This window comes from Neomonachus schauinslandi, chromosome 12 (genome assembly GCF_002201575.2).
Source record: "Neomonachus schauinslandi chromosome 12, ASM220157v2, whole genome shotgun sequence".
Lineage (NCBI taxonomy): Eukaryota > Metazoa > Chordata > Mammalia > Carnivora > Phocidae > Neomonachus > Neomonachus schauinslandi.
The window spans coordinates 68449231-68475374 of NC_058414.1; the positions used below are offsets into that span (position 1 = coordinate 68449231).

Below are 26144 nucleotides of genomic sequence, written 5' to 3' on the forward strand. Positions count from 1 at the left end.
ATCTCAGGGTCCTGGGATCAGGCCCCATGTCAGGCTCCCTGCTCAGTTGCTTCTCCATCTCCCTCTCACTCATGCTTGCTCTCTCTCTGTCTCTTTCTCAAATAAATAAATAAAATCTTAAAAAAAAAAAAAGACATTGCCTCCTCTGACTCCTGGGTCTCCATCAGCATAAATCAAAGGGAGAGGCCAAAGAGGTCCAGATAGGGCCACCCCTCCTCAGTATGTACACAGACATGGGCAGAAGGGAAAACTGACAGCCATCCCTGCCTCTCTCTCAGCAGCACTCACAACCTTAACATGTTTACAGTCCCAGAGATTAGCAGAGCTCATCTTACTATGTCTTTATTTCCCTTTTTCATCAGCTCTCAGAAGCCCCATACCCAGGTCATGTCTAATTCCCACACAGCTCTGTGGGCAGTGAGACAACCCCAAAGTCACCAGTGACTCTCCCTCCCTCATACCTGCTTTATGCTTTCCATGACTGCTTATAAATATGTGATACACAATGAATTCTATTTATCGGTTTCTTCCATTAAAAGTAAGCCCCTTTGAGGGCAGAGATTTTTGTCTTTTTTATTAACTGCTCTATCCCCTGCACACTGAGAGTACTTTCACATTGTTCAGTGAAGGACCATCCAAAAGATTTAAAAACAAAAATGCTGGGATGAGAACAAGTTTTTTTGTTTGTTTTTTCTACAATTCACAGATTTTAATCTTTTGGGAGTAAGGGAGGGATTGGACTCATAATATATAGAATTAACATATTTAACACACATAAACACTACCAAAAATTATGAATGTCGATCTGGAACACTGCTCTGAAAAGAGCTATTTTGGCCTCCTTTTACTTCTATAATAACGCTTCATATAAAATATAAACATTCTCAATTTCAAAAATTCAAAAATTAACTGCTTTCCTAATTATCTCTAAAAGGTTTCCATTGTTCACAATGTATGTTTCAGAACCAAACACATATATTCATTTTAATGAGCATGTCTTCTATCTTTGAAATGGAATATTTTAAGGCTCTAATATATTCATAAGCATTCTAATTTTCTGAAGTGTTAAAAAGGTATAAACAATCCTTGTATTTGCCTAAATGTGTTCAAAACATATGTCTATACAAAATCCTGCACAAAAATGTTCACAGCAGTTTTATTCATAATTGCCAAAACTTGGAAGCAACCAGATATTCTTCAATAGGGGAATGGATAAACAAATTGTGGTATATCAATATAATGGAATATTATTCAGTGATAAACAGAAATGAGCTCTAAAAAAACATAAAGAAATCTTAAATGCCTATTACTAAGTGAAAGAAGCCAGTCTGAAAAGGCTACAACTAAGTGACATTCTAGAAAAGGCAAAACTATGGAGATTGGTGTTTATAGGGGTTCACAAGGTGGGGAAGTGGGGTGGGAAGGAACAAGAGAGAAATAGAGTACAGGTAATTTTTAGGGCAGTGAGGTATGATACTATAACGGTGGATATATGACATTATAACTTGCCAAAATCCATAAAACTATACAACACAAAGAGTGAACCCTAATGTAAACTACGGACTTGAGTTAATAATAATGTATCAATATTTGCTCACCAATTATAACAAATGTCCCATACTAATGCAAGCTGTTGATGGGAGAAACTCTATTTGTGGTTGGGGAGGAGGTATATGGGAATTATCTAAGGAAATTTAAGCTCTAATAGCCATCCCCTTTCCTCCTGGTCCACCCAAGTGGTCATGAACACTATGCATGAGCAAGGATATTAAGAGACACTAGTTCTACACTAGGGAAACAAAATAGCAAAAGAAAAGCCTGAGCAGTCAGAATTTCTCATCAGTTTCATTTTCCTGTTTCAAGTGCTGTGAGATCATAGATCTCACAAATACCCATAAATCTACACACAGAAGGGAAATGACTAGTCAGGGTAACAGTGAAAATCAAGTGTTGATTTCCTCTGTTTTGTTACTTGTTGGCGGAAGGGACCTACAGAATTATCTAGTTTTCTCATTAGAGAGGATTAAGTGATTCACGCCAAATACAGAAAAGTGGCATAAATGATGGAAAAAAAAATACATATATAGGAAAAGAGTGATGGCATGCCTTCCACAGAGTGGTTGTTAACTGGGTATTTCTTAAATTTCTCTGAAACTATATGCCAGGGAAAGGAAAAAAAACACATTTTCCGTGAAAAAGAAAAAATATTAGAGATGATTAGAAAAGTTAGTATACTAGAGGTCCAGGGGTATGGCATGCTGGCATAAAAGCTGATACCTCCAACCCAGGAGTGCTGTTTTGAAAACTGGATGAGATAATGTTTGTAAATGTACCTGGCAAATACTAGTAGTAAAAATGTAAAATTGAGAAAACCACTGAGTAAAGGAGAGAAAATTGTCTTTCAATGCTGCAAGGTAAGACAAAGTGGAACAGAGGCAATACAGTCAGGATCCCCTTCCTTTCCTGGTTCCTTGCTGCTCTAGGTTCTGTCACATGCAAAACTGCTCTGGGGTAGATTTTAATTCATCTATTTTTCTTGACAACTTCAGTTATAACCTTTGCTAATGCTTTTAAGTTCCTACAGGATATAAATAGGTTAGTGAAGATTATGAACTAAAGGAAAATGCCTTCAAGGTGGGATGATGAGGATAGAATGAATTCTTATAGCAAAAAAAAAAAAAAAGAAGAAAAGAAAAAAGATATGACTCTACATATTTTGTGCCAAATTAATTTCTCCTCTGCTGAGTACAGTAGTTCATAAATCATCTGCCTCCTAAGAATGAATGAAGAACACAGGGAAATACATCAGTCATTTAAATGAACCTATTTCTAAGTTAAAGACAAGAATGGCTTATGTTTAGAAAACACTGTTTTGAATCAAATCAAATCTTCAAAATGCTTTCTTGTTCCTGCTTTGTTAATCATGGAGGAAAAAAATGCCAAGCACCTCTTTCTGATTCTAGGTTTGCTCTGACCCTTTCCACCTTCGTCTTCAGTAAAGACCCCATTCAGTTCCTGAAAAAAAACAAACCCTCATCATAGTCACTTCAAATTATTTAATGGAAACAGCTTCGAACTATCCAAGCACAAGCCAGTCTTTAAAAATTGCTCACATGCTTGAGATTGACAGTGTCATAAGTGCCTGTAAATGAATATTGAATAATGCAAATTGGTAACCTGTTGACAATGCATTTGCATAAATCAAGAATATACTTGTGTAATAAATTCACATCTGACCTTTTTAACCTTTCCTACTATTGATCATTCTGCAGCTGCTAAGGTCCCGGACTAGGCTGATGACAGTAAAGAAACAGAAAGGAAAGAATGGCATTCTAGGAGAATGCCTGAGAAAAAGCTATGGAATGAGGTGATAAGCTAGTTCTCAGTGAGAAAAAAATCCAACACTGAAAAAAAAGGGCAAGACTTAGCAATTCTACAAAATTAGCTTTTCCAAGTCCATGCTATCTCTACATTATTACTGTCCTTTTATCTAACAATCACAGCTCATCTGATGTACAAGTTATCATAAGGCTCCTTGCATTTTTCACAGTATTAAGGCAAGAAAGCAATCCATACAGTTCTCATCAAGTTAAAACCAAAGGACAGTCAAATCCTGAGAGTCAGACAAGTAAAGACATAAGTGAATTGGCTTGGGTCATAAATCAAAAGCTAATAGGACCTGAACACATGAGTCTAACCCTTTAATAGTATTCTCTCCTAGCTTGGTAACCCAAGTGAGAAAACAAAGTGTAGGGGTTGTCGCCTCTGCAGACCCTGGACACTGCATCTGATATTAATTGTAGCTATCACATTGTCCAGAAAACTTCTTACATGAAATCAGGTAAAACTATTATCACTAAAACTACACTTCTGTCTTCAGGAAAAGAAAATATGAAATTTTCACATCAGGAACGTTCAAAGATGCTATCATGCTCAAACAGACTTGAATATTTCTGCTTAATGCTTAAAATTCCTACCAGAGTTTTGCCTCTTTCATAGCAGAGGTCATGCATAGCAGTGCTGTCTCCCACCTACTCAGGAGGTGCTGAGCAAGAGATTCTTAACCGAATGATTAACTCAGCAGAACTGCCAGGATGGAAACGACAGACGGAAAGTCCTCTCTATCAGCGTGCTAGAGCCATATTTGCCAAGCATCAAAGAGAACAGGCCTACTGAGTGTTACTGTAGAGTAGAGGCAGATCAAATGATAAAAGCTACCAGGAAACAAGAAAAGCATCAAACAAAGTAATGGTCTTGTGACATGGTGAGATACCTGCCATCAAAGAAGTGGTTCTCAATCCGCTCACTTAAGATTTTGTTTCCTAGGCCCGGTACTCAACTGGCGTATTTATGAAGTCGGGGGTGAAGCCTGGAAATATGCAATTTTAACCAACAACTGAGTTGATTCTGATACAAGTGGAAAACAACATACAATCCTGGCTAAACAACCAGGACTTAGCAAACCGGTAGACAGACTACCTACACTGGGTAGAGGTGACACTTGACGAACTGTGAGATCCCTCTGAAATTTAAGAGTCTTTGTTTCTATAAGATTATAAAGGCAGGCAAAACAAACTAACAACAACAATACAGTAAACTTGAGAACACATATGATTTAATACACATTACAGTCTCGTGTTTAAGAAACCAGGCACTGGATTTAAAATGGCCTAGGTTCGGGCGCCTGGGTGGCTCAGTTGGTTAAGCGACTGCCTTCGGCTCAGGTCATGATCCTGGAGTCCCTGGATTGAGTCCCGCATCGGGCTCCCTGCTCGGCAGGGAGTCTGCTTCTCCCTCTGACCCTCCCCCGTCTCATATGCTCTCTCTCTCTCATTCTCTCTCTCAAATAAATAAATAAAATCTTTAAAAAAAATAAAATAAAATAAAATAAAATAAAAAATAAATAAATAAAATGGCCTAGGTTCAAATCCTATGTGACTTACTAACTCTGTGATCTTGAGCAAATTACTTACCTTCTCTAAGCTCCTTTTATTTTTAATGCCATAATACTCAGCTCACAGAAAAATTATAAGTAACTAACTTTGTGTTAAACACTCACCTAAAATTATAAAGAATGAAAAGTAATGGTAAGAAAAAAAATGAAAAAATCTGACGTTTTTAATTTTAAAAATTATGAAAGTAAAAAAACTATGTAAATATATGTATACATATATATATACAGCCAAACAGCACATAGAAAACATTCAACATCATTAGCCACCAGATAAATGCAAATCAAAATCACAATGAGATACTACTTCACACCCACTACTAGGATGGCTATAATCAAAAAGGCATTTAACATGTTAATAAAGATGTGGAGAAACAGAAACCTCCCTACACTACTGGTGAGATTGTAAAATGGTGCAGGACTTCTGAAAAACAGTTTAGCAATTCCTAAAATGCTTAAACACAGAGTTACCATACGATCCAGTAATACCACGCCTAACTATATACCCAAGAGAATTGAAAACAGGTAGTCAAACAAAAATTTGTAGCTGAAGGTTCATAGCAGCATTATTCATAATAGCTAAAAGATGGAAACAATCCAAATGTCCATTAACTGATGAGGGGATAAATAAGATGTGGTTTATCCCTATAACCGAATATTATTATTCCGCCATAAAAAGGAATAAATTACTGATATATGCTACAACCTCATGAGCCTTGAAAATACTGTGCTAAGTGAAGGAAGTCAGTCACAAAGACCACATACTGCATAATTCCATTAATATGTAATATTCAAAATGGGGAAATCTATAGAGACAGCAGATTGGTGGCTACTAGAGACTGAGAGTAGAGAGATGGTTTGGAGGTGATGGCTAAGAGATATGGGGTTCCTTCTTGGGGTAATGAAAGTATTCTAAAATTGAATTTACTGATGAATGTACATTTTTGTGACTAATACTATGCCATTTAATTATATACCTCAAAATGGTTGAATCATATGGTGTATGGATTAAATCACAACAAAGCTATTAAAAAAAAAAAGACATATAAAATATGAAGGAGAGGGGCGCCTGGGTGGCTCAGTTGGTTAAGCGACTGCCTTCGGCTCAGGTCATGATCCTGGAGTCCCGGGATCGAGTCCCGCATCGGGCTCCCTGCTCGGCAGGGAGTCTGCTTCTCCCTCTGACCCTCCTCCCTCTCATGCTCTCTGTATCTCATTCTCTCTGTCTCAAATAAATAAAAAAAATCTTTAAAAAAAAAAAAAAAAAAAAAATATGAAGGAGAACATCCTTCTATAATAGAAATCTCTGATGCTCTTCAGGAATAGTACCATTTCCTTTGGTGAACTGCCATCCACCAACCCCATTTTTTGTCACTCTAGTAGGGCTATCAGTCTTCAAATGGAAGTCTTCAAATTCCACTCCTGCCATAGAAACTGCTCACAAATTACTGTCACTTAACTCTCTGAGCTGTTTCTACTTCTATGCTTCTGAGGCCTACTTATTCAACTCAATTTTCAATTGTGTGGTACAGCCAAACTTTATCCAATAAATTCCTCTTTTTTGTTTAGATCATCTCTCAGTTTAGGTTGCTTGCAATCATGAAACTCTCTTTGATATACACTCAAGAATTACACTGCTCCAAACCCTACTATAGAAATAATTCTATCAACAATTTGCTATGAATCCTAATACAGTTTTTTCCATGCATAGTTTCACTTGCACATATATAAACATAATACTATATAAAGTATGACTGTACCATATTTGATTTTATTACTACCCCATGAATAATTGTTTTATTCATTCATTCGTTTAAAATCAAGGGGAATAGAAAGTACCCATCAAAAGTATATCAAGTTATTATTTGTCTAGGAAACTCCTTATCTCTCCTTCTATTCTGAATGACAACCTTGTTGGATAAAGAAATTTTTTTAAATACCAGGCATAAATTGCTAACCTCAGAGTACAAACTTCAGCTCCCTTCATAAAAAGTAACAGAATGTGTTTCTCTAAAGTATTAGAGTTGATTCTAAGTGAAAAACATCAAATTGTTCTCACTGCTATCCATTTTCTTTAAGATTTTATATATTTACTTGAGAGAGAGAGAGAGCACACTCGTGTGCTTGCACGGGGGGGGGGGGGGGGGGGGGGGGGCGGGGGGTGTGGCAGAGGGAGAGGGAGAAGCAGAGCCCAACAAGGGAGAAGTGGGGAGCCCAACAAGGGGGTTCAATCTCACCCTGAGATAGTGACCTGAGCTGAAGGCAGCCTCTTAACCAGCTGAGCCACCCAGGCACCCCAAATCTGTTGCATTTCTATGCACCAATAACGAAGCAGCAGAAAATGAAATCAAGGGATTAACCCCATTTATAATTGCACCAAAAACAGTAAGATTCCCAGGAATAAACCTAACTGAAGAGGTAAAGGATCTGTATTCTGAAAACTACAAAACACTTATGAAAGAAATTGAAGAGAACACAAAGAAATGGAAAAGCATTCCATGCTCAAGGATTATAAGAACAAACATTGTTGAAATTTCTATACTACCCAAAGCAATCTACACATTTAAAGCAATCCCTATCAAAATACCACCAGCATTTTTCACAGAGCTAGAACATACAATCCTAAAATTTGTATGGAACCATAAAAGATCCCAAATGGCCAAAGCAATTTTGAAAAAGAAAAACAAAACTGAAGGCAACATGATTCTAAATTTCAAGCTATATTACAAAGCTGTAGTCATCAAGACAGTATGGGGCTGGCACAAAAACAGACACATAGATCAATGGAACAGAACAGAGAACCCAGAAATGGACTCTCAACTATATGGTGAACTAATCTTTGACAAAGCAGGAAAGAATATGGAATGGAAAATGGAAAAAAGACAGTCTCTTCAACAAATGGTGCTGGGAAAACTGGACAGCCACATGCAGAAGAATGAAACTGGACCACTTTCTTATACCATACACAAAAATAAATTCAAAATGGATGAAAGACCTAGATGTGAGACAGGAAACCATCAAAATCCAAGAGGAGAACACAGGCAGCAATCTCTTTGATCTCAGCCATAGCAACTTCTTACTAGACATGTCGTCGGGGGCAGGGGAAAAAAAGGAAAAATGAACTACTGGGACTCATCGAGATAAAAATCTTCCACACGGCAAAGGAAACAATCAACAAAACTAAAAGGCAGCATAGGGAATGGGAGAAGATCTTTGCAAATGACATATCTGATAAAGGGTTAGTATCCAAAATCTATTAAGAACTTACCAAACTCAACACCCAAAAAACAAATAACCCAGTTAAGAAATGGGCAGAAGACATGACGGGCACTTTTCCATAGAAGACTTCCAGATGGCTAACACACATATGACAAGATGCTCAATATCACTCATCATCAGGGAAATACAAATCAAAACCACAATGAGATACCACCTAACACCTGTCAGAATGGTTAAAATTAAAAACACAAGAAACAACAGGTGTTGGTGAAGAAGCAGAGAAAGGGGAACCCTCTTGTTGGTGGGAATGTGAACTGCTGCAGCCACTGTGGAAAACAGTATGGAGGTTCCTTAAAAAGTTAAAAATGGAACTACCCTATGATCCAGCAATTGCACTCCTATGTATTTACCCAAAGGATACAAAAATACAGATTTGAAGGGGTACATGCACCCCGATATTTATAGCAGCATTATAACAACAGCCAAACTACGGAGAGAGTCCAAATGTCCATCAACTGATGAATGGATAAAGAAGATGTGGTATATATATTCAATGGAGTATTACTCAGCCACCAAAAAGAATGAAATCTTGCCATTTGCAATGATAAGGATGGAGCTTGAGTGTATTATAAGTGAAATAAGTCAGTCAGAGAAAGACAAATGCCATATAATCTCACTTATATGTGGAATTAAGAAAGAAAACAGAGGAACATATGGGAAGGGGGAAAATAAAAAAAGGAGAGAGGAAACAAGCCATAAGTGATTATTAATGATAGAGAACAAACTGAGGGTTGATGGAGGGAGGTGGATGGGGGATGTGACAAGTGGTTGATGTATATTAAGGAGGGCACTTGTGATAAGCACTGGGTGTTATATGTAAGTGATGAATCACTGTATTCTGCTCCAGAAACCAATATTGCACTGTATGTTAATTAACAAAATTTAAATAAAAAATTTAATTAAATAAATAAACAATAAATTTTAAAAAGCATATCAGGTAAAAAAAAAAAAAAGTATAGCAGGTTAAAATCCAGCAGACATTTACTAAATAAACTTGGTGGTTGAAAAAAACATTTTTACATACTTTTAGATAGGTAAGAAGAAGCTGAAAAATAATTTCTAATCAACTTCTGTTTACAATTTACTTTGGCAGATAATAAACAATTATAAAATAATTACATAACAGGAAACAAGCAAATTTACATGACAGTCATCTTATACCAGTTGAAACCATGCAAATTCAATTCAATTTTATTAAATGTGAACTGTTATGTTTTTCAATGTGCTGATTACACTGGCCTTCAAGAGGTCCAAAAAAAAAAGTTTACAGTGGTATACTTATCCATTTAGTCAACATTCTGTAATTGTCACAGTGCAAATATTGATCAACAAAATTTCCAGCAAAATGAAATATATTTAGGGAAAAAAGTTCATGACTTTTATTATTATGATAATAAAACTACTAGTACTTAGTAAATTTAGCGCTTAGTAAATCTTATTATCTCAATTATTTCTCAAAAAATGATCCTTTGAGGCAGGTATTGTTATTATAATCACCCAAGAGCCCTGTGATAGCAAATGGCAAATCTAAGATCCAAGTTAGGTCTTTCTATCTCTCAAGCTCCTTTCTTTTTTTTTTTTTTTTTTAAGACTTTATCCATTTATTTTGACAGCGAGAGAGGGAACACAAGCAGGGGGAGTGGGAGAGGGAGAAGCAGGCCTCCCGCCGAGCAGGGAGCCCGACGCGGGGCTCGATCCCAGGACCCTGGGATCATGACCCGAGCCGAAGGCAGACGCTTAACCACTGAGCCACCCAGGTGCCCCTCTCAAGCTCCTTTCTTAACCAATATCTCTGGAATACCATAAAAATGAGTTTAATGTAAGGTAAAAGAGTTTTTATAATATTCAATTGTATTAAAGCATCTATATTTAAGAAAATCCTGCAAGCAACAAATCAATTTTCTGAATCAGCACAGCTATTAAACCTGAGCTCTTTACTTCTTGGCACAGGCGAACTTACACTATCAATTCCATTAGCACTGTGAAAAGGTGAAATCAAATTAATTCAAGCCACCTACTTGATAAACCTGTGATCTTTATAAACACAAAAAACAGGTTAGTATAGACTCCTAATGTAATTATTCTGCATCAGAAATAAGTACACAATTCCATAATAATGCAAAATAATATAAAATACATTGTAATTACTACAGACATTGTTACACAGATCTTTCCATATTTATGCATATTTTATTAAAATGATATTTGTCAAAAGGCTAACGAGACCATTTTGAATCCCATTTACTGAAAGGCTAATGAGACAGTAGAATATGAGCTGTTTATTAACTGAAGAACAAGATATGTGGCATCAATACACAGTAAGAGAAGACCAGAATGAAAAAATAAAATATCACAGAAAGCTTCTCATAAACCTCACAGTAAAAAGAAAAGTCATATTAGAGATAAGAAAGACCATGTACAATGTCAGCTTCCCACTTAAACTGATAGGTAAGTGAAAATTTATAGTCTAGTCAAAGAACTTACTAATGAGAGTATATGAATTATTATTCCATTTTCCAGGATTAGAGTTGTTATAGGTATTTAAATACAAGTCATTTTACAATGGCAAGATAGGCCACGATGCTTACAAGGTGAAATAAAATTTCATAACATTGCGCCTAAAACAATCCCACATTACATGGCCGCACGTCAGAAAAACACCGCTGATATTTCACTGAGCCAAAAAACAAAGTTCCCTTATCTTGTGAATATACTGGAAGGTAACCATGCTGAAAGGCAAGTGGAAATGCCAGTCATTTTCTCAAATAATAATAGTAGTGATATATATCTGAAGGCTTTCAGGTTCAAGATGGAAAATTCCAGAGATATCAAAATGGCACATATTATCAACTCTAAATAACGAAATTGTTTAACATGTAAATGCAAACTATTTGCTCATCAAATAAACAGGAACTCATTTTAAAAAATAAGAAAAAGTAGCAAGTCAGTTCAAGTTTGGAATTTTTAGATGAAAGGCAACTTTCTAAGTCAGGACCTTGGTTAAATATTTCCTGATATTCATAACAGCATTCATACATACACAGTAAGTTTAGGTAAAAAATAAAATCCATATATATATTGCAAATGGCAACTCTTCTCTGCAGATAATTTAGTATTATGAATTATTTGAATAAAAATCCTAAGTAAATTACTAGGAGAGGGTAAAAATAGCTCTATCAAAAACTTTCCTGTATGTATTCCTCAACATAAATTAACATGAAAGAATGAAATCATCGCTAGTTTATTTGTTAGGAAAAGGTGATACTTTATTATTTCACCTAAATAATTTGAAGGCACTTCACAGTAATATGTCTTTTTGTTAACACTTACTCGATGGTATGTTTATTAGCTGTCACATTAAGACCATGCCAATAGAGTTTTTAAATATTTATTAAGCAACACCTCCTACATCCAAAATGAGATTATACTTAATATCTTCAAAGAATCTGAAATAGCATATTATATATTTATTGACTCTTAGAATACGCTCTAGCCAGATAATGATCTTTTGTCAGAGAAAGCGCAATCTTGTCATGTGGGCCTCTTCACACAGACTGACAGCAACACTTAGAATGTAATAAAAGCAAAACTATTCACCTAAGTGGAAGTGAAAGGACTAGTTCTAACTGTTGAGACTTTTATTTTTCTTTAAAATTTTAGTCCCTTGAAATCTTCTTGAGTTAATACACAGCTATTAAAAAGCAGCAGACTTGTAATCAATACCTTTACTAACAGCTATTCCGCAGGGTCTCTTAAATATAAGCACCAGAGTTTTGCAAGATGGAAAACACCCAATTAGGTTTTCCTGAACCAATTTAGCTTGTCCAACTATTGAGTATTTTGACAATAAATATATTTACACTCTTGAGTTTGTGAGAGAAAAATTAGCCCTTTAATTAGCAGTAAAACTAGTCTAGAAATGAGCCATCTGGCTTATCTCTGATATAGTCTGAGATTGTATCATGTCATCAGAAATTTTTTTAAATACCAGGCATAAATTGCTAACCTCAGAGTACAAACTTCAGCTCTCTTCATAAAAAGCAACAGAATGGGTTTCTCTACAGTATTTGAATTGATTCTGAGTGAAAAAGATCAAGCTCTCACTGCTATCCATTTTCCATGTTACCAGAATAAGAGAACAAATCTGAGCTCCTTATTCAGATATAAGTAGATCTGGGAATAAAGAAAACCTTTATTATCACCCTGGTGCTGGTATTTCAGTCAGCCAGGGCTGAGACAACACCACACAAACTGTGGTAACTAATTAATATTGATGGTTAAAATGATGTCTTTGAACCCATGTGAACAGCTCTTCTGGACTTGAGTCAGTCAATAAATATATATTGAGTACACACATTGACCAGGCACTGGACTTGCCTCAATCAATCAATCAATCAATATTTTTTTAAAAAGATATAGAGTCTAGGGAGGAGATATATGCAAAAAAAAATTTAGTGCAACCTGGTAAATGCAGTAATACACTTACGTGTACCTCATGAAATAAAACAAATTTGAACTTCTGTTCCTGTTTTTCATAGGTATAAATTTAGATACAGACACAGAGATTTCAGTATAGCTATAGGCAAAAATATAGGAAGACACGCACACATATACATACATCTTGGTCACAATGTAAAATATGCTTCTTACTTGATATGGCCAAAAAACCTTGAAAGCCACAAGTATATGAAATTTGCCTAAATAACTTAAGGCAGGATTAATGAAGGAAACAGCATTCAGGTTGATACTGTATGAGCAAGTTTGTTCAGTAGAAGGATTAGAGGCTTCCAGACAAAGGGAATAGGGTATATATAGGTTGAGGACGTTCCAATGTGATTAGGGCCACATGCTGAAATAATATTTTGGATATACTGGATCAAATAAAATGCATTATTAAAATCACGATCACCTTTTTTAGTTTTTTTTTAATGTGGCTAATTGAATATGTAAAGCTACATAGATGGCTTCAACTGGACAGTAACGGTGAAGATGATGAAGTGGAGGGAGGAAATTACACTAGCAGTGATGAGGCCAAAGTTAGGCTCCTGAAATAGCCAAGGTGAGAGAAGATGACAGCCTGGTCCAGAACAGTAAGAATGGAGAGGAATAGGACAGAAAAGTTCAAGAGAAGAAAGCCAAGTAAAAGGGAGAGAACTTGGTGACTGAATGGATGTAAGGGATGGAGGAGAAGTCATGTATTCATTCATTCATCCAAACATAACACTGCATGCCTAGGATATGACAGGTACCATGCTGGTTGTGCTATTGTGAGCTAAATGGAAGTCTGAAATGCTTATCAATGTTCTGGGCTGAGAAATGGAGTCCAGGTTGTTACCACACACCAAAATAGCAAATAATGGGAGGAGAAACAACTCTGTTATCATCACATGTGTCTATCATCTCATTCTTGGATTTATCTTCTTCTATCTTCCAGGATATCTAATGGAATCTCTGGGAAGCAACTGGATATCAGGAAAAAGGTCTAAGCTGAAGCTTGAGAGCTTGGAGTTATTAGTATATAACTGGCATAATTGGCTGCTGATCCTTAGGAGGGGTTCTGATTACTCAAGGGGAAGCTATAGAGTGGTAAGGGCCAGGAGTCCAAGGAAGAACACTAAGGACACCAAAAAGGAGAGAAAGGGGAGAGAGCAAGTCCACTAACAGGGGGCAGCCAGATATGAAGGAGAAAAACTCATAAAGGTAGAGTCCCAGAAACCAAAAGAGAAGAATGTTTTAATGAACTAACATTCAATAGAATCAAGTAAGAAGAGTAGTTTTAAAGAAGCACTGAAAAACGTTTAACATTTGGCAAGTCAGAGACTGATGACCTTCATGAAGGTGATCCCAGCAGAGTGGTGTGAACAAGCAAGATTGCAGAAGGCTGAACAACACAGGGGAGGCAAGGAAGTAGAGAGGCCAGGTAGAGACATCTGTTTCTAGAGCCCTACTTGCAAATAAAAGAATGATCAAGCAGTGAACACAGAATTAAGGGAGGGTCTGAGCAATTTCATCTTTGTGTTTTGACTCAAGGGAAACTTGAACATGTTCAAAAGCTCAGAAAAGCAATCAGGGCAGAGGAGCTAGTTCAAAGGGCAATAAATAGTTAATGGAACAAAGGCCTGTGGAGCTGGGGAAAGAGAAGACCTAGAACAGAGGTGCACAGGCAACTTTGAACAGGAGAAAGAGCATCTTTTCCACAAAGATGGAAGTGAAAGTGGCTAAAGAGATGACAATCAGGGGCGCCTGGGTGGCTTGCATGCTTAAGCGTCTGCCTTTGGCTCAAGTCATGATCCCAGGGTCCTGGGATCGAGCTCCACATTGGGCTCCCTGCTCAGCGGGGAGCCTGCTTCTCCTTCTGCCTGCCAGGGTAAAAGTGGATAATTAAAATATCAAAATCTTACCTGAAACTCCCTTACTCAAAAGCCCTTAGCAACAGGCAAACTAAAATTTCACTAAGTTTTTCTGCCTCTTTATTTTTTATCTTTCTTTTCCTCAGTCTGACTCTCCTGAAATCCTCGCTCCTTCTGCTTTCAACATGTTCAAGTCCGCGAATATCTATCTCATATGTCACCTTCCCAAGGAAGTCCTCCCTGAACCATCCACTTAGATTTAAGTATCACTGCCTCATCTATGCTCTCATAGGCCTTGCTTACGTCTCTATTAAGTCCTTAATCAGTCATTCAATTATATCTCCCCTCGTAAATCAGATGGAGATTGAAACATTCGGCTGCGTAGCCCTGACCTTGAGCACTCCATCCAGGCTGGTCCCTGCTCTAAGCCACAATTCATCTTTCCTTCCCCTGAATTCCCACAGCACTTTGTGGGGAGCAGCTGGGCCCAGCAGTCCTTGATCAGCATTCTCCCTCTTTTTTTGAAAGAATAAAGAAAAAAAAAAAAAAAGGAGACCTAGAAGGACATTGTATCATGGATAACCAATCTGAACAAGTCTTACTGACCAGACCGGAAGAACCTAAGGAGCAATCTTTTGACTCCTCCGCCAATCACTGTTTTGTTTGGCCTGGAGCTATAGGAACTCTTAAATCACCAGGCTAGAAGGAAGATCCACAGGCAGTGAAAATGAGTCATGAAGCAGTCAGGGCGACTAAGGCCCCAAAGACAGCCAGCAGTTGGGGTTGTACCCCAGAATTTCAGGGAGAATACTTCATACACATATGTTTTAACCTGCTAAACTATGCTAGGAAGTATATAGATTATGCTTAATAAATAATGAATTTCTAACTTGATTATTAATAATAGGAAAGCCCCTTATAAAGTACATGACAGCACACAAAGTGCTTCTAAGTACTTCCATTTTACACTTGAGGAAATGAAGTCTCAGATAATGTGGTTGAGTTCTATTAAGGCCTTATTCATCAGCAAATATTAAATAAATACTTTCCTTTTTTAGGGGAAGAGTGGCAGAGGGAGGGGGAGGGAGAGAGAGAGTCTTAAGCAGGCTCCATGCCCTATGTGCAGCCTGACATGGCTCTCGATCTTACAACCCTGAGATCATGACCCGAGACAAAATCAAGAGGTGGATTCTTAACGAACTGAGCCACCCAGGCACTCCAAATACTTTCCATACACAATGCACTGGGATAAAAGCAGTCCTGCTCTCAATAAGCTTTTTTTTAATGGGAAAGAGAGATAATAAAATAAGTAAAATGTAGAGTATGTCAAATGGTGCTACTGGGAAAATAAAGCAAGGTAGGCAGGAAATAGGGGTTTTAAATAAGATGGCTGAAGAAGGCCTCAAAGGCAAAATGACATTTGAGCAGAGATCCAAATGGAGAGGAAGAGAACCAAGTGATCGGTGTTCCAATTTAACTGTTACCCAAATCTTGGATTTCTACTGCTTATGTTCTTTCAAATATGGCAATTGGCCTTTAAAGAAGACGTTGGATCTGGCATGAGGGGCAGCACCGAGATGAGTGAAGAGGTGAACATACTGGCAAGTCCATGCCAGTGTAGGACATGCAGGGCGAAGGATGCTGGATGTCCCTGCACCATTGGTTCATAGCCGACAGCAAAGACAAGGAACAGGAAGTCGTCTTCATCGGGGACTCCTGGGTCCAGCTAATGCACCAGTGCAAGATCTGGTAGGAGCTCTTTTCTGCTCTGCATGCACTTAACTTTGGCATTGGCAGTGACAGCACATAACAGGTGCTTTGGCAGCTGGAGAATGGGGAGGTGGAAGAAATCTGGCCCAAGATTGCAGGGGTCTGCGCGGGTACCAACCACCACAGGCACACAGCAGAGCAAGCGACTGGTAGCATCAAGACCATCGTGCAACTGGTGAACCCTGCTTCCCAGGCGCCAGCACCTCAACCCACTTCATGAGAAAAACTGATGGGTGAATGCACTGGTCCGGGCAGCATTGGCTGGCCATCCACGGGCCCACTTCCTGGATGCCAACCCCAGCTTTGTGCACTTGGATGGTACCGTAAGTCAGCATGGCTTGTACGAATACCTGCATCTGAGCTGCCTGGGCTACACACCTGTCTATCAGGCCCTGCACACCCTGCTTCAGCATCTGCTGGCCCAAGACCAGGGCCAGGGTATCCCCTTGCCAAAGGCTACACCCTAAGCATCTTCCTTCCCCAACATTAAATTCTCATTCCTCACAAAAAAGAAAAAGGGGGGGGAGGAGGAGGAAGAGAAGAAGAAGTAGTAGTAGTAGTAGTAGTAGTAGTAGTAGAAGAAGAAGTAGCAGTGGTAGTAGTAGTAGTAGTAGAAGAAGAAGTAGCAGTGGTAGTAGTAGTAGTAGTGGTAGTGGTAGTAGTAGAAGTAGCAGTGGTAGTAGTAGTAGAAGAAGTAGCAGTGGTGGTAGTAGTAGTAGTAGCAGTGGTAGTAGTAGTAGTAGTAGTAGAAGTAGCAGTGGTAGTAGTAGTAGTAGTGGCAGTAGTAGTAGTGGTGGTAGTGGTAGTAGTAGAAGTAGCAGTGGTAGTAGTAGTAGTAATAGTAGTAGAAGTAGCAGTGGTAGTAGTGGTGGTGGTGGTAGTAGTAGTAGTAGAAGAAGAAGTAGCAGTGGTAGTAGTAGTAGTAGTAGTGGTAGTAGTAGAAGTAGCAGTGGTGGTAGTAGTAGTAGTGGTGGTGGTAGTGGTAGTAGTAGTAGAAGTAGCAGTGGTAGTAGTAGTGGTAGTGGTAGTAGTAGAAGTAGCAGTGGCAGTAGTAGTAGTGGTAGTGGTAGTAGTAGTAGAAGTAGCAGTGGTAGTAGTAGTGGTAGTGGTAGTAGTAGAAGTAGCAGTGGCAGTAGTAGTAGTGGTAGTGGTAGTAGTAGTAGAAGTAGCAGTGGTAGTAGTAGTAGTGGTTGTGGTAGTAGTAGTAGTAGAAGAAGTAGTAGCGGTGGTAGTAGTAGTAGTGGTGGTGGTGGTAGTAGTAGTAGAAGTAGCAGTGGTAGTAGTAGTAGAAGAAGTAGCAGTGGTAGTGGTAGTAGTAGTAGTAGAAGAAGTAGCAGTGGTTGTGGTAGTAGTAGTAGTAGTAGTAGAAGTAGCGGTGGTAGTAGTAGGAGTAGTAGTGGTGGTAGTAGTAGTAGTAGTAGCGGTAGTGGTAGTAGTAGTAGAAGTAGCAGTGGTAGTAGTAGTAGTAGTGGTTGTGGTGGTAGTAGTAGTAGTAGCAGAAGTAGCAGTGGTAGTAGTGGTACTATGGTAGCTGCCCCTAACCCTTCAGCACTTCTCCCTCAATCCATATAAATTGGCATCATAAGAAGTTCCCTCTGGTCAGTTAATGAAAGAGAAAAAAAAAGGTGGGTCTTTTTCATTCATAAAAGGACCTGTACTGAGCTGGCAAAAGCTAGGTGTAAGTGGTCACTATACAACACCACCCCTCTCTAGTGGTCCTGAAACACACTGGTAAAGAGAAAATCTTCCACTGGGAAGAACTTTAGGAGGCATGGCCTGAGGTAAGGGTATATACTGGTTAATCGTTAGTGGCTTAGGAGTTGACAGGCTAGACAAGAACTTAGAACAAATTGGAAAACTGGTTCAGTTTATGGGGCCAGCTGGGTGGCAGTAACCTGCAAATTTGAGATGCTGACCTATAAAATGAAGTATATGCTTACAACTAGTAATGCATATATGGTGCCATCTTTTCCTTCTGAAGGTATGCCAAGTGGAGTAGTCCCTGTATTTTCTTTATGTCTAATTAAAAAAAAATATTGGCAGTATGTTTCCTAAATTTGGTGAATAGCATGAAATTACAGATTCACAAAGCTCAGTGAAACACAGTAGGAAAATTACAAAGAAAATCACACCTAAGAATGCTATAGTCGAACATAAAACTAAGACAAAGAAAAACACCCTAAAAGCATCCAGAAAAAGTAGACATTGCACACAAGAGGGCAATTACATCAATTTTTTAAAAATAAGTTTTTTAATGGAAACATAACACATACAGAAAGGGGCACAAATGTAATTATTTGGCACGATTTATCACAACGTGTGAAGATAACTATATAACCACCACCCACATCAATAACTACAACACTAGTCTGCCCCTTCTTAGTCTTTACTCATTCCTTCCCAAAGGTAATCATTACCCTGGTTTCTAAAACCAAAAATGAGGTTTGCCGGTGGTTAACCTTTATATAAATTGAATACGTGATGTATTCTTTTTTGTCTGGCTTCCTTTAACATCCTTGAGATTCATCTTTGTTACCTAGACCAGTTGTTCATTTGTTTCCATTGCTATACAACGAATGATTATATCACATTTAATGAATATACCACAATGTATTCATTGTACTGTTGATAGACATTAGAGGTGTTTCCATGTGGGGCTATTAGGAGGAGTGCTGCTACGAACATTCTTGTGTACGTCTTTTGGTGTACACATGTATGCATTTTTGTTGGGCTCTCTATTACACCTAATAACCCAATTGAAGAATTTTTTGGTCCCTGAAACTTTGGACTTAGTGGTTTTGGAGGTCTTAGTACTAAACAAGGAAAATGGTTTCAGTGAATTAGAAGTGGACTTGCTGCTATACAATGGAATAAATGTAACTATACGTGGAAAAAAGGAGGAAGATACTGACATTTGAAAGCAGCAGGGGAAGCAGTGCCCTGCTCTCAGCATTTCCGGGCACATTAGGAAGTAGTTCAGAAATCGTGAACAGGGCTCATAGCACTACCCTGTGCCCAAGTGGGTCCCTGACCACACATTTAGATACTCCAAAAAGATGTCAAGAGGTAATTTTCATTGATAGGACTAGCAGTACCACTCCAAACTGTAAAATGTTTAAGTGGTAACTAGAGAATGTTTGATCTTTTTATTGTTGTTTTTAAAGGCAAATGTCCTGCATGGTTTGCTATGGTTTCTTCATACAAAAATCATTTCACTCTACTCTGCATTACTTGGCTGTCACAAGACATAAAATGAGCTGCAATAAGAAGAGCTTTATTGAGAGGAGGGAAAAGTATACATTTCTGGTCCCATACCCAGATCACTACCCTCACCTAAGGCATGATTTACCCTTTCCAGTAAATTATCTGTACAGTTCAATTAATTACCCTCTGTCAATCAGAAATAAATTTTGGTTCAGAGAGGTGGGGTAAAGCAGCAGACTCAACCTAACAACCGCTCCATATGAATAATAGATCATTCTGGAGTAGCCATCTCAACAACAAACAAATCTTCATAGCAGAAATGATGTCTCCATGAGACTGCCCATTTCTTTACCCTGTTAGCTTCAGTCCTTAATATTACTTGTCTTTTTGGACTCATAGATTCATTCACTCAACAAATGTGAGCTGCATACCTAAAATAAGCCAAGCACTTTTGGTGGCCAACTATTTTAAAATGGTGTGTGTGTGTGTGTGTGTGTGTGTACACATACGTATACACAAACACACAATTATAAACATTGGCCCTGTGTGGCCTCCAGTTGGGAATATTTCTAAGCACGCCAACTATTTAAATTCAAGTGCGAACGTACGTGTATTTGTGTGTGAGTGAGTTTGTATTACAGAGAGAGACAGAGTAAAGGAGACGAAGAATGGGATAAGAAGCAACTAAAGTTGTATTAGACAAGGACACATTTTCTCATTTCTCTTCACTCACATTCCCCTGTTATTAGTATTTTACTACAGTTGCCTTACCATATTCTCTTTCTTCTCTCTCTCTCTTTCTCCCTCACCCTTTACTCTGATACATTCTTGTTTTGAAGATTTTTTTTTTTTTTGACTTGAGAGTAAAAATTGCAGACATGATGCCCTAGTATTCCTTTGGTACTTCAGTGAGTATTTCCTCAAAATAAAGATGTTGTTCCACATAACCCCAATATAATAATCAAAATAGAAAATAAATATTAATATAATATTACCATCTAATCCACAGATCTCATTCACAACTCACCAGTTGTCCCAGTGATGTCCCACATGAGAAAATGTGACCATATTTAAAGTACAATAATGAAATGAGCCTTCACTCACTTCTCTCCTCTGTACAATCACATTCACTGCTCACCAACTGCTTTACCCATATCTTGTGTGCTCCTTACAGGTTATATATAATCAAGATCTACCTTTAAAAGTTATTTGCAAAAGTGTCTATGCCATAAACTTTTGGCTGACAAGTAATTATATATATCTTCCAAAAGAAAATCAAGCATAAAACCCCACAAGAAAAGATGAGAACTGATACCCCTGTTTCACAAAGGAGGCAAAAGAGATTTAACCAACACCTTAAGTTTCTGTCTCACCATCCATTAATTTTAAATTTGATTTTGCTTTTTATATCACAAAGCACTCATTCAAAAATAGCAGAAGAACCCCTATATCCATATGTTGTCCTGCAAAAAGAGAAGAAAATACTATTGTTTGTATTTCTTGTTCAAATACTCTAAGAATAAAAGAACTGTTTTCAGAAATGATGAGGTTCCTGCAGATAACATTTACCCACTGGATTTGAGGCTTTTTTGTGACATAAAGTGCAGAGTACTTTGAGGATGGTTACAGATTCAATGGCACAGAAAAGGCTTTTAACTTTGGCTCATTTCCTCTGACCACCATGCCTCCATTCTAAATTATAACCTCTCAAAGCTACAGATCCTTTAAAACTAGCTTTTAAACTGCCTTTCCTTAGTATCATCACAAAATAAGAACACTTTGTTACTTGAAAATAAAAGTACAAAATTATCGGACTCAATAACTGTTCTCATTATTGCAAACCAATAAACAAGGCTCAACAAAAATTGTTTTTGCTAATAGCTATCACTTATTGAATGGTCAGGAAATAAATCCAAAAGAAACAAAAGAAAGAACTGCCTTAACAATAAAATGGTTTCTATTCAGAAACTATATTTAATATCAGAAATGACCAGAACATAACCCAGTGCTATTATTATCATCCTTAACAGAATCTTAAGTTAAGCACTAAAATCCTGTCATTCGCATCTTAGAATAGTAAAAATTTTGAGAAAACAAAACAAAAAAAGAAACCACTAAACCACTAGAGAATCCCATTTTTAATTAGGAATGTCTTTTACAATATAACCCATAACAAATACTACCTCCTCTGCTGAATTTTTTTTTAAATCACTGCAGCACTTTATATCCATAGAAAAATAATAATAGGAATAGGAAACATAAGAAGCATCTGGGCCCCTTCCCCTTGGTTGAGACTGAGCAAGTAGTTGGCATGGCCAGCAAAGCCAAAACCAAATATTCAACCAGCTGGTTGGGGATAGTAGGGCCAAGTCAAGTTGGTGACCCACATAGCTGAGAGACTGGTTTTATACAGGGGGAAATGAGCAAACAGGTAAACATTTAAGGTTAATAGGATCCAGGCATAGAGAGATAGAGAGATATCTCTAGATAGATACATATAGAGAGAGAGAGTTTATAAAAACTGTATTTCCTAATTTCATTCCCTGAGAAGACGTAGCAGGAATGATACTCCAGTAGCAATGAGCATCTTTAGAACCCAGACCTTGGTTTCTAAATGTCTAAATGTCATTCTCCATTAAAAGGAACCAGAATTTCTTAGTAATTCCAAGGCTGGAACAAGAAAAGTATAAGACAAGCCTGACCACCTTTTAACATGATGAACTAAGAACACAACATCACTTCTATAGTAATCCTGCCCAAAATAATCTGAACCCATTCATGAGGAAACATCAGATAAAACCAAATAGAGAAGCATGATTTGGTTGAACTCTTCCAAAATATCAAGATCATGAAAGATGAGAGAAGAATAAGGAACAGTTCCAGATTGAAGGAGACCAGAAAGCCAGGCAACTAAACACAAGGTGTGATCCTGGTTTCTGGACTCATAAAGAATATCACTGGGACAACTGGTGAGTTGTGAATGAGATCTGTGGATTAGATGGTAATATTACATTAATATTTATTTTCTATTTTGATTATTATATTGGGGTTATGTGGAACAACATCTTTATTTTGAGGAAATACTCACTGAAGTACCAAAGGAATACTAGGGCATCATGTCTGCAATTTTTACTCTCAAGACAAAAAAAAAAAAAAATCTTCAAAACAAGAATGTATCAGAGTAAAGGGTGAGGGAGAAAGAGAGAGAGAGAAGAAAGAGAATATGGTAAGGCGACTGTAGTAAAATACTAGTAACAGGGGAATGTGAGTGAAGAAGTTCTTTGTCCTGTTCTTGAAATGTTTTGCTGAGCTTGAAATCACTATAAAATAAAAAGGTTTTAAAAATATGTCTATTTATAAATGTTCATTTACTATTAAGAAAAGTCTTAACTTTCTATGAAGGGCCACAATCTGCTATGAATTAAAAAAAAAAAAAAAGGATATGCTGTGGCTAGAGGCAGAATACAACCTACATAATTCAAAAAGCACTTAAACCAAATAAGGATGTTAAAAGGTCTTTTATCATCAATATGTCTAAAAAATGTGAACACTTGCCTGATTAAAGGTGATGTATACTGGGAATTATAAATACCGTAAGGATAAAACTGCAGGAAATCCCTGATAGTCATAGGAGAAAAAGATTGGAGTAGACAAAGGCGTCTCCCACATGAGCCTCACTGCCATGGGCAGGGAGTGTGGTCAGAAGACAGTCTCCAGGTCCAGAGAATTCAATCTCCTGCAGCTGCAGACAGCAGCCCCCCCCCCCCCCGCCCCCCCCCTGCCCCCCCCCCCCCCCCCCCCGCCATGGGGGCCGCCCACATTCCCCACAACAAAGCAGGGCAACAGGAAGCAACCCTAAGGGCAATACTACCTGAGTTTCCTGGGGCCCTCTGGGCAGTTCGGCTTCTTTTTCTGCCCAATCCTGCAGCTCCCCCTTCCAGGCAACACACACAACCCCTAATGCATATCTTGCACCCCAAACTCCATCTCACTGTTCACCTGTGGGGAGCCCAGCACACAGACAAGGACTTCCTTTGTTATTTGATGAAACATAGCTTGGTATGGACACCTTTTACAGTTCAGCCTTGTGAGTGGGTCATGTAATTTCTGACTCACAAGACAGCCATGAATTTTTTTTTTCAGCCGTGAATTTTCTTAAGGTGAATTCTGCCCCTAACTCTCATCCATTTACCTTCTCATGCTGTGTGACAAAAGAATTGTACTTTCCCCTTTTCATGTTACCCAAAAATAAAAGATAATCATTATTTAAACAACAAATTTCCCTCTTATGGTCCATTAGCTCCTGCTGCTTGTTCCTGTAGTGAAATTGAAATATAACAAAACGATTTCCATGGCAATAGATAATAATCTAGTAAATGTGAATTTCTGGCTTAGCAACAGAACAAAATAGGAGGAGATTATGGGACTGCAGTGGGACTAAATTTCAATTTCTGTGTATTTTTAGCATCACATTTTAAAACAAAGCAAACACAGACAAATTCATATACACAGAAATATGAAGAGTCAAACTCTAATTATAGGATAAGTTTAAAAGACAGATCTCAATGATCAATTCGTAATATTACTCCCTACCATTACTGCCAAAATACACTGAATTATCATAAAAAAAATTTACTTGTAAATTTGAGAATTCTTAGAGGTTTTATTTGAAAGTCTATTATCTACTTTAACACCAGCTCCAACTACTAATATATTCCATTATGTTCATTTTTAGTAGTAATTACAAATATGGATTATGAGTAATATATAAATGAAAGATTCTCAAAAGACCTCCAAATCTCTACAAAGCCTAGGAACAAAGGAGCCAGAGAATTTGTGAACTTCACAAATACAGCAGCAGATCTCACCTGATACCTAGAGAGCCAAAGCTCTCCATTCCCCCCGTGAAACACGCGCACCGAAATGCTGGGGCAGCATGCTCTGTTGGCCAGTCTACTATGCACGTGCTCTCCCTACATCCCGACTTATACACTCACCAAGAGTCAATGTTGTGTTCCCACACTTATTGCCAGTTGTTCTTGCTATAATGGCATAGTTAAACTGTTCACAATCTAATGAAATATAAGTGCAAAAAGGGAAGAATTATTGTATCTAAGAAAAATAACTACCATGTTTTACAAAGATCTTTAAAGATGAATCACACACAAAAAAAATACGAACAAATTGAGTATGAACAAAGCTAGACTTTGGACAATTAAGGAAACAATTATTCGTATCTAAAAAGTATTCTATGCTCAGATTGCTTTGGGTCTTAAATTTTTGTTCTTAATAACCCAAACTGCAAATTGTAGATAATGCACTGTCTGTGCTTTATTCAATAATGATTATGCAAAACACCAAGCTGTTGAAAGGAAAAAGCTCCAGCCTTATAACAAAAAATGACAGACAAATAAAAAGTGAGACAAACATATGAGTTCAAGGAAGCCTAGACAGAATTCTTTAATATTAGTAATACAAACACACCTCTGTCTGATTTGCCCCCACTCTCCAGGTGGGATTCTAGCCTTCGTAGGGCTGGCACTGAGCACAGCCCCCTTGTCCTTGACCTGCAATAAGCACTGCTTCAATCACAGGCTAATTCTTCCTGGCTGGCAGCGAAGGCTTAAAAGGTGTTCTTCCCCTGCTTGCTTCACTGTCCGCTCCTTGCTTTGCATATATGGATTCCAAATTACCCACTTGATTTCACTTGTATCCAGCAGATCACATCAACAAACTGTACTTTGTCTTTGGTCATCTGCTACCCAAGGCGGGCCTCAGACAGGAAGGTATTCCTTAGCCCCAGAGTCACATGGGCAATTGCTTAATTGAACACACTTCCAATCCTTTAAGCACCTCTGTCAAAGGATATATTGGCTAACCAGGAAAATGTCTACCTAGGCAACTCAAGCCTTTTTTTCCTAGTAGCCACATTTTAATGGTTGATGTTCCCTGCCCACTGAAAATGTACAAGAGCGACCAAAAACACAATGTTCTGCCATGGGCCCAGCATTTGTAGATTTAGATCCTAAAGCACCTTATTGGACTACTCTTACTCTAGTCTATCAATTTAACTTCCTTAGCTTCCATTGAACTCACTTCCCATCAACCCTTACTTCTTTCCTCCAATTTTCTGGCCTTTAACTCCGTGTTTCTCCAAATTATGGTTGAGCTGCTTTTACTCACATCACTCTGACACCAACAAATTCTGATTACAACCAGATGTCCTACAATTCAATTACTTCTGATACTAATTCCCTAGAGTTAGCATCAGACTCCACAGGTTCAAGGGCTCAGTCCCCCAAGACTGACCACTTCAGATATCAGTCATAAGACACTCCATCCAACTTGCCTACACAGCCAAGGAGGGATCCCCAACCCCATCCTTTCAGATCCAATAATCTGTCACAATGGCTCAGAAAACTCTGAAAAATATTTTCATAACTATTACTGGTTAATTACAAGGAATACAAATGAACAGTCAGGTGAAGGAGGTACATGGGGCAAGGTCTGGAAGGGTCCCAAGCACATGGGTTTCTGTCCTCAGAGTTGGGGTGTGCCACCCTCCTAGCATGTGGGTGTAACTCTCAAGC

At 38.0% G+C, this 26144-nt stretch overlaps 1 protein-coding gene and 1 pseudogene across 1 annotated transcript in view; one reads left to right on the forward strand and one right to left on the reverse strand.

Moving 5' to 3' along the window:
* IMMP2L (inner mitochondrial membrane peptidase subunit 2) overlaps positions 1 to 26144 on the reverse strand; it is an 867877-nt gene that overhangs the window by 686941 nt on the left and 154792 nt on the right. The window lies entirely within an intron of this gene.
* Positions 16190 to 16817, forward strand: LOC110588933 (annotated as a pseudogene).